The sequence below is a fragment of the Chiloscyllium punctatum genome, chromosome 7 (assembly GCF_047496795.1).
Source record: "Chiloscyllium punctatum isolate Juve2018m chromosome 7, sChiPun1.3, whole genome shotgun sequence".
NCBI lineage: Eukaryota > Metazoa > Chordata > Chondrichthyes > Orectolobiformes > Hemiscylliidae > Chiloscyllium > Chiloscyllium punctatum.
In genome coordinates this window covers 57,328,050-57,337,672 of record NC_092745.1, presented here as the reverse complement: position 1 = coordinate 57,337,672, position 9,623 = coordinate 57,328,050, and positions in this window count along the sequence as shown.

Genomic DNA, 9,623 nt, shown 5'->3' with positions numbered 1-9,623 from the left:
GTCAATCCTTCATTTTTTAAAAACATCTTAAGGTAACATTTCTCAAATCTGATGTGGCAGCCTAATGTTAAGATAGTCATTGGATTACTATCCTTTGAGCATTAGCATCCTGATTTTCATAGAAAATGCTTACTTCATGTTTCATGTTTATTAAAAAAATCAAATAGCTATTAAAAATTAGCAGGGTCTCCATCACTAAAGCTATGAGAATTAAGTGGTAAATGAATGCACAGATGATGTGACCTTGGTAAAACGTCAGTGCCAATAATGATAATTGTCTGAGAACTAACCCTTGTAATTTATACAACAAAGACCTTTCTTTTTGAGTTTAATTAGTGCATTAATGTTTACACCATTGGAAGATTTGAGATCTACACATAGTCTGTGTTGTGCTTACTGACTACATACTGCAAAGATACAGTAATTGCAAGCAGGCTACTACTATTACTAATACTGCTGAAGGTGAGGTGGATAACTTTATACTGGAGCATCAACATTATGATGCTATCTTATAGGTTAATTGCTTGTCTGGTCCAGGATCTGTGTGAAAATAATAAATATTTTTTCCTTTACATAATAGAACCCATTCTAATGCATATAGGTATATTGTCTTTACACATCAAGACAACATTTTGGTGTGCATATAACATTAGGGCTAGATTTCGTTATGTAGTTAAGGCTTGGCAGTGTAGCTTTGATCTGCAGTGTGTTATCTTTTGCCACAGATGGATGTGTATTGAGTCTTGGACATGTGGTTGTTGTCTAGTATTAACGCAATACTTTCAGTATCTAATTTGTCATCCTGTGTGACAGATGTTTGATTATATGTAGTTTGAATCTGTTGTTTATTTCTTTGTAGGACTCGAACAAAGCTTGTCACAATGTCACATGATTTCGGCTGGACATAACATTGTGGATTCTTTTCATGAAGCAGTGTGCTTGTGTGACAAACTCAAACTCTTAAACTTTGTCCTGGTTTGAGTTGGGATAACTGTTTGCATTTTCGTTAGTCATGCTGTTTCTCCTCTTACCAACAATGTGTTATGACGTGGTTGGGTGGTGAGAGTATGAGAGGGAAGAACTATGTGGATTTGTCTTCCAAACAGGACAGTTGTTGGCAAGGGTAAGCCAGTGCCTCGAGAAATAGCACTTAGATTGAACATAGCTACCCAAAACTCTTGGTAAATCACTTTAAACTTGACTGGCTTGGATTTTGTGGTCATGTCTTGGAAAGGACACTAATATACTGTGGACACAGTACATTTGGTGTTTCTCAACAAACTGAGTACAGTGGTCAGTGTGTCAGTGATAGCATCTTTGATTTGTCATACACAATGGAATTTGATAAAGATGTCTATATTCAGTATTTAATCATGTAGAAGACCAATCATAATCTTGGACCACAACTTGGAAAGAATCTGTAAGAGAGATTCTCTCAACTGTTGAGGTTAATGGAGTTGACATGTCTCTTGCAACCTGATCAGTTCATAATTAAAAATCACACAGCACCAGGTTATAGTCCAACAGGTTTAATTGGAAGCACTTGCTCTCAGAGAGCTGCTTCTTCATCAGGTATCTCCAAATCATGATCAGTTCATAGATGTTTTCATTGATGCCAGACCAATATAGATTCATACACCCATCTCTTGGTTTTAATCTGCAACCATGTGACCTTTATGGTCTAGCATGTCCTGATCTGGAGGTTGTGGGATTATTACTTCTTTGTCTTCAAAAATTACATTTCTGCAAAGTCACAATTCTTCTCTGCATAAGTGAAAAGAACATGCTTGCTTAGGGACATGTTGAATGCAATTGGTCCACCTGCTAATGATCTTTTTTGAACTGTTGCAACTGGTCATTAACTATGCAGCTTGTTAAATCTGTTCTGCTTGGCTATGACCAAACTTTGAGATTGATGTTGAGAGTACCTTCTAATTCAGATTCAGTAACATCCACTTGTAATTCTAAAATAATTTCTTTGTACTTTGTGGAATTTGAAAGTCAGCTAATAAGACCAATGAAAATCATCATTTGGGAAACTGGTTTGTACTGTACTTTTAAATCATACTTTTGAATCTTCACAAGTAATCATGGAGGTATACTTGTGAATGACTTTCAACAGGTTATACCCAACAGTTTGTGATTGGTATGAACAGTTAAATGCTTGCCGATAAGTATGTGTAAAACCCTCGTGTTCCAAAAAATCAGAGAAGAGTTTTTCCTTCAAAGTTGGAGTAGTTTGCCTGAGCTATTGTAAAGAAATACCTTGCTACCAAATACTCACATGCTCCAAGACCTTTCTGGGATGCACCTATTTCCAAAGTTGTAGGAATCATAATATTGAGTACTGTACATACTTGCTGAATGATCAAGCATTTTTGAGAGATTGAAAAATACACTGGTGATCTTCCTATCATATATATGGTGTACTTTTATAGAGAATATCTTGAACAGGAGAGACTTTGGATGCAGAATTTAGAGATAAAAAGACTGAAGAAAACAATGCATGTTTTTAAAGGACCTTTGTCTTATGATATAGGCATCTTCTGTATATCTTCTATTTGGCAGGACCCATCTAGTAACATTTCATGACTAGATCTGGTTCATGTCGATTTTGATATTTTTTGTTGTTGAAAACAAGACAATGTTTCCTTCCCCCTGTTATAAGCTGGCGTTTAGATCTTCTAAGGATTACAATGTCATGTGTGATGAGAGACTACCTGGTAGATTCTAGATGATAAGATCCATATCTTGTTGGAACACATCCTGGTTGATGGTTAACCCAAATAGCAATCTGAGGAAAATATCAATTGAAAGTTGTTCTAAAGTTATCAGTTTTTGTGACTTTGTGAAATAACAGATCGACTAATATTCATTCTTGGCATCAAGTTTAGAAAAGTGTTTAACTCCTGAAACTCTGGGATTAAGCCCTTCCAGGATAAAAATCTTTTGTAAACATCTCTTTAATTCAATATTCAGTGTCCTAGGATGTAAATATATACTGTGCCTTTTCTTTGAAATGCAAGTAATGGAGTATGATGTTCATCTTTGTGGATGATGCTATTTTGCATCATACGATCCAATTTCTGTTTGAGCTTGGCTTGAATGTGAATGTTGCAGTTAATGTTCTGGGTCAGTCCGGTAATAGTTAACACCACATTGTCTTTAAAGTTGCCAATATCATAAAACATCTCTTGGTAAAGTTCATGTAGGTCATGGATCCACTTAGGGTTACAGTCTAGAATCTTATTGTTACAACGCATTTTTTTAAAGTTAATGAATCATTGTGCATGCTGGTGGGCCAATAACGGGAGTCCAGCTGCTTCAACAATGTAAAACGTTTCAGATTCCATCCTGAGGAGCTTTAATGATTTTCAAACTGGAATAATGCCAAGGCATAAGATGTTAAACTCATTGTAACCAATTAGTATAATGCAATCCATACACAGTATGCTATGTCAGTTTCCAGAGTACATCTTATTTAAGATGCTTAAAGGGATAGTTTGTGCACTTGCATCAATGAAGAAGGGCTCATGCCCGAAACGTCGATTCTCCTGCTCCTTGGATGCTGCCTGACCTGCTGCGCTTTTCCAGCAACACATTTTCAGCACTTGCACCAATGTCAATCTTGGCATACAGTCCATGTTGCCTCTTCCTTTCAAGGTATATCACTTGGATGGAAGTAAATGTATAAACTGTGGTATGTGGTATGGCAAATTGACCATGTGGCAATTGTAAGCTTCTTCGATGTGCTTGTGTATTATGGATGGAACTTTGGAAATGTTCTTGATGTTTCTTGTTTGATCTCTCTTCATGTGTTGGTCTGAAGAATTTTACAACACTTTGGGACATCCTGCACATCCTTTACCCTTTGTCCAGAGAAACCCAATGTCCTGTTGTAGACTGTAGCTTTTGTATGTCATGAAATGTTGAACTCTGCTTTGGTGTTTGAGACAGGCCATGTCTCATGTAGAATTTGGATGCTTTACTGACCCTGTTGATAGCTGCAATAGTTGGTGCAGAGTTAATCACCTGAAGGTGTTGTTAGCCCACAACAATGGCTTCAAACTTGATTCCATTTTATATCCTTTTGATGATGACTTTTAACCAAACCCAAAAGCCTTAATGGATGAGGAAACAGATTAGCTCCAATAGCCTTTTAGCTAATTTAATCTTGGCTAAGTCACTTTCACCTTTGTAAATGAATGAATGTACCTGCCTATGAATTGGTTGTTTATGTTTATTTTCATTTTGCTTTTGGCAGTATGACATTAATTCAAGTCAAATGTTAACCTAGTCTTCTGTAAACTGAAAGGTTTTGACAGAATCTTTGCATCATCATTAGAAATACCTCAGATATTGACTCCTTCACAAAGCAAAGTGGAGTTTGATTACCTGCATTTCCAGATACTTGTTCATCCATGAAGTAAAGTCCTTGATTTGGACTAACCAGAAACTGCCAAAGGAGTTAAACAAAATATGACCAAACTAAAGAATGACAACTAAAAACTAATGCAGTTGAATAAAAAGTATTCTACGTAGGAAGGAAAACTGGACAAAAGTATGTGAATTGTGTTGAAATAGCTGGGAAACTCATTGTTCAACATGTTCATCAAATGCAAGAGCAACAAAGCGAAGGGAATGAGAAGTCAATGACCAAACTGTACAAGTCTCTGGCCAGATCAAAATTTGTGCTAAGTTCTAGCCATTGAAAATCCAGTAGGACATTTAAAGCACTAGTGTTACAGGCTGATCCCCAGCATCAGGTGATTAAAATGAGGAAACCTGGAAAGGAAGCACTTCATCATCAAGGTGATCATATTAGAGTAATGAGAGAGGATAAATGATATAGACATCCAAATACAGCTTTAGTTTAAATAGTGAAAGTCATGTAATGGGCACACGTTTAAAGTATTAAAAGACAATCAGAAGGTTGATATCCAGGAGATGAACTTTCACAAGTGAACAACACTTCAGCAAGCATACAACTGGTATTACAATGAACCCATCAGTAAATATATTCCAATTGTTTGTCTGCCAATTGAGCAGCCCAAATACCCAAAGATAATAACCATATCATTAACAGCAAATACATGCAGAAGAAGCACAAATCAAGATATGCAAATGTTAGTTCTCAATGCTTTGCAATAGAATCTAAATTACTATAATTTACAATGTCAAGATTAACAATCTTTTCTCCGGTTTCAGCAGGACATAGGGTGAAAGGTTGTAATAGCACCAGGAATGGATCTTCCAAAGCAGGATTTCAGTCTGTGGGTAATAGTCTGACTTGGATGGCTACAGTCATAGTTTAAGTCCTGTACCACCTTAATATTACGAGGCATTCTACTCTACCACCCCTTTGAGCACCATTTGTATGAAAACATTTCCCCTTGCATCCCCTCTATACAATCCTAGATCTCTGTCCCCCTGGTGTGGACACCTCAACATTCCTATCTATTCTACTTAATCTATTAAATGTTATCCCCTCTCAGGCCTCCCACCGTAACTTCCTCCATTCTGAAGAAATCAACTTTATCCTATCCAATTTTCCTCATACCAGGAATACTTCAGACCAGGCAAAATTATTGTATCTTCTCTGTACCCTCTCTAGTGCAATCCCATCTTTCCTGTAATGCAGTAATCATAACTCCAGCTGCGGTCTAGTGTTTTTTTTAATTCCAGAATAATATTCTACATCTCATTTCATTAAAGGCAAGTGCCCCCCTACACATGTCCCTTCTTGACCACATTATCTGCAGTCAGAGATTGCAGGCAATAGTCCAGGTCTTTCAGGAGAATAAATCCTATATAACAATGAGCTCAGGGTGGATTGTGCCAACTCGTTCACTCCAATCTGAAGCCTCAAACCAGGGTATGGAAGACCCTCTCAGTGGCCATCACTATTGCCTTTGCATTTTATGCCACAGGATCTTACCAGACAACAGTAAACAGAGGCATCATGTTGTGGCTCATTGTTACATTAGGAAAGTTACAAATATAGTCCACAACAAGTGAGAACAACTTTATATTCTTTGTCTCAAAGGAAGATACAATAGCATGAAAGGGTACATGGATTTTCTAGGATAGTGAACTTCTCAACGGTGCAGGGCAACATTGATGTCAGATGTATGGTGCTGCATGTAGCTTTACATCAATGGGGAGCTATTTGTCAATAATAAATTCAAAACAGTCTTTGAACATGCAAATACAGTGCAACCACAAGATATTTAGTGTTGTGAATATTCCCCCACACTGGCAACATCAATGCACTATTTTTGAAATATTAAGTGTCTTTGAGCCTCCAAAATGCAATGTAAGACAGCTACTCAAAGAAACTGGTGACCCCTTTCACATGAAACTCATTGCTCCTTTTTGGATCACACTACACAAGATTAGAGGGCTTTTGAAGAAAACCATGAAACATGCCACAGCACCAGAGTATGCCATTGTTTTAGATGACCGAAGTTTTGCCACTTGGATCACTAAGGGCAATCTCTGCAGTATTTGTCTAACAGGATGTCCAACTCTGTTAGCGTGGACAGTGTCCTTCACAAACTTACACTGCTTGGAGTCCAGAAATCAGCTTCTATATTCTAGAGTCTGCTGTTCAGGAGGAGGTATGAAAGAAACAACATCTACAATATGTAAAATTCAACAGAGCACGAGGGACTGTATTATGAGGCTCTGTTTCAATTAAAATGAGCTTCCCCATCTTTTCCTTACAGTGCATTCACATCAGAAATCCCTCTGCAAAGTCCTCAAATAATAACATACACTAAACTCTAGGAGCAAAAACATACAACTTCATCAATAACACAAATAGAACTAATCACCCCTGTACATCCGCTATGGATTGTCAATGATGACGCCCTTATAATAAATGCAATATACTGTAGATGCGAAATATCCAAAAGAAACAGAAAATGCTAGAGTAGCTCAGAAGTCTGGCAACATCTGGAAAGAGAGAAACAATTGATATATCATGTCAGATGTAACTTGTTAAGAGCTAAAAGGAGTTGGAAAATGATTATGCTTTAACAGAGGCAGAGGAGGAATAAACAGTATGAAGGCCCAGTGCAAAAGACAAAAGGATTGCTAATTGTGATGAAAGAGAAATAAAAATGTAAAATGAAGGTGATAAAAATAGGTCCACTCTTCGAAGAACAAAGAAAATAAGACTCAAACAAGATTATGCCTTGGGGGCAAGTTGCGGAGCCTTGGGATGAGAATGTAAAATAAATGAAAGAGAGGCATGGTGCCTTTGCCTGTTATACTGTTTCTAGCAAGTGTTTGTCCAGTGACTTTGGTATGGATAGCAGAAAATACAACTATAGGTGGCTTTGGAGCAGCCCTGAAGCTTGAGGGCTGGGCTTCAATTTGTACCACCTCTGGTGGTCAGTTTGGACTATCCAGTTGAGAGGCTAATGGTGGAGTGACAGTGGTGGAAGCATGTACAGCACGTTTATTCTCCCTGGTGCCACTGCCACACTGACTATATCATAAGAGTGCATTTCCAGGATTACTGAAAGACCTTTCATGTCCTATTCAGCATGGGAATTCACATCCACAAAAGCACTTTCTAAATCTGCAACCTTAATCACCTAGATAAGGACTGCAGATGCAGAGGTACATGAGCTGCAAGTTCACTTCCTAACCACACATTGTACTGTCTTGTTACTATATTGTTGTGCCCTCACTGTTGCTAGGCCAAAATCCTGGAATTCCCTTCCTAACAGTACTGTAGGTATCGACGTTTCGGGCAAAAGCCGTTCATCAGGAATAAAGGCAGTGAGCCTGAAGCGTGGAGAGATAAGCTAGAGGAGGGTGGGGGTGGGGAGAAAGTAGCATAGAGTACAATGGGTGTGTGGGGGAGGGGATGAAGGTGATAGGTCAAGGAGGAGAGGGTGGAGTGGATAGGTGGAAAAGAAGATAGGCAGGTAGGACAAGTCCGGACAAGTTATGGGGACAGTTACTGAGCTGGAAATTTAGAACTAGGGTGAGGTGGGGGAAGGGGAAATGAGGAAACCGTTGAAGTCCACATTGGTGCACTGGGGTTGAAGTGTTCCGAGGCGGAAGATGAGGCATTCTTCCTCCAGGCGTCTGGTGGTGAGGGAGCGGTGGTGAAGTAGGCCCAGGACCTCCATGTCCGCGGCAGAGTGGGAAGGGGAGTTGAAATGTTGGGCCACAAGGCGGTGTGGTTGATTGGTGCGGGTGTCCCGGAGATGTTCCCTAAAGCGCTCTGCTAGGAGGCGCCCAGTCTCCCCAATGTAGAGGAGACCCCATCGGGAGCAACGGATACAATAAATGATATTAGTGGATGTGCAGGTAAAACTTTGGATGTGGAAGGCTCCTTTAGGGCCTTGGATAGAGGTGAGGGAGGAGGTGTGGGCACAGGTTTTACAGTTCCTGCGGTGGCAGGGGAAAGTGCCAGGATTGGAGGGTGGGTCGTAGGGGGGCATGGACCTGATCAGGTAGTCACGGAGGGAACGGTCTTTGCGGAGGCGGAAAGGGGTGGGGAGGGAAATATATCCCTGGTGGTGGGGTCTGTTTGGAGGTGGCGGAAATGTCGGCGGATGATTTGGTTTATGCGAAGGTTTGTAGGGTGGAAGGTGAGCACCAGGGGCGTTCTGTCCTTGTTACGGTTGAAGGGGTGGGATCTGAGGGCGGAGGTGTGGGGTGTAGACGAGATGCGTTGGACGGCATCTTTAACCACGTCGGAAGGGAAATTGTAGTCTCTAAAGAAGGAGGCCATCTGGTGTATTCTGTGGTGGAACTGGTCCTCCTGGGAGCAGATCCGGTGGAGGCGGAGGAATTGGGAATACGGGATGGCATTTTTGCAAGAGGTAGGGTGGGAAGAGGTGTAATCCAGGTGGCTGTGGGAGTCGGTGGGTTTGTAAAAAATGTCAGTGTCAAGTCGGTCGTCATTAATGGAGATGGAGAGGTCCAGGAAGGGGAGGGAGGTGTCAGAGATGGTCCAAGTAAATTTAAGGTCAGGGTGGAATGTGTTGGTGAAGTTGATGAATTGCTCAACCTCCTCGCGGGAGCATGAGGTGGCGCCAATGCAGTCATCAATGTAGTGGAGGAAGAGGTGGGGAGTGGTGCCGGTGTAATTACGGAAGATCAACTGCACTATGTAGCCAACAAAGAGACAGGCATAGCTGGGGCCCATACGTGTGCCCATGGCTTTCCCTTTGGTCTGGAGGAAGTGGGAGGATTCAAAGGAGAAATTGTTAAGGGTGAATCCTCCCACTTCCTCCAGCCCAAAGGGGTAGCCATGGGCACACGTATGGGCCCCAGCTATGCCTCTAGCTTATCTCTCCTTGCTTCAGGCTCACTGCCTTTATTCCTGATGAAGGGCTTTTGCCCGAAATGTCGATTTCGAAGCTGCTTGGATGCTGCCTGAACTACTGTGCTCTTCCAGCACCACTAATCCAGAATCTGGTTTCCAGCATCTGCAGTCATTGTTTTTACCTAGTACTGTAGGTATACCAACTCCTCAAGAATTGCAGCAGTTCAAGGTGGCAACTGATCAATATCTTCAAGGTTAATTATAGATGGCAAATAAATGCTGGCCGAGCCAGCGATAACCACATCCCATGGACATGCAGGAACAAAATGGG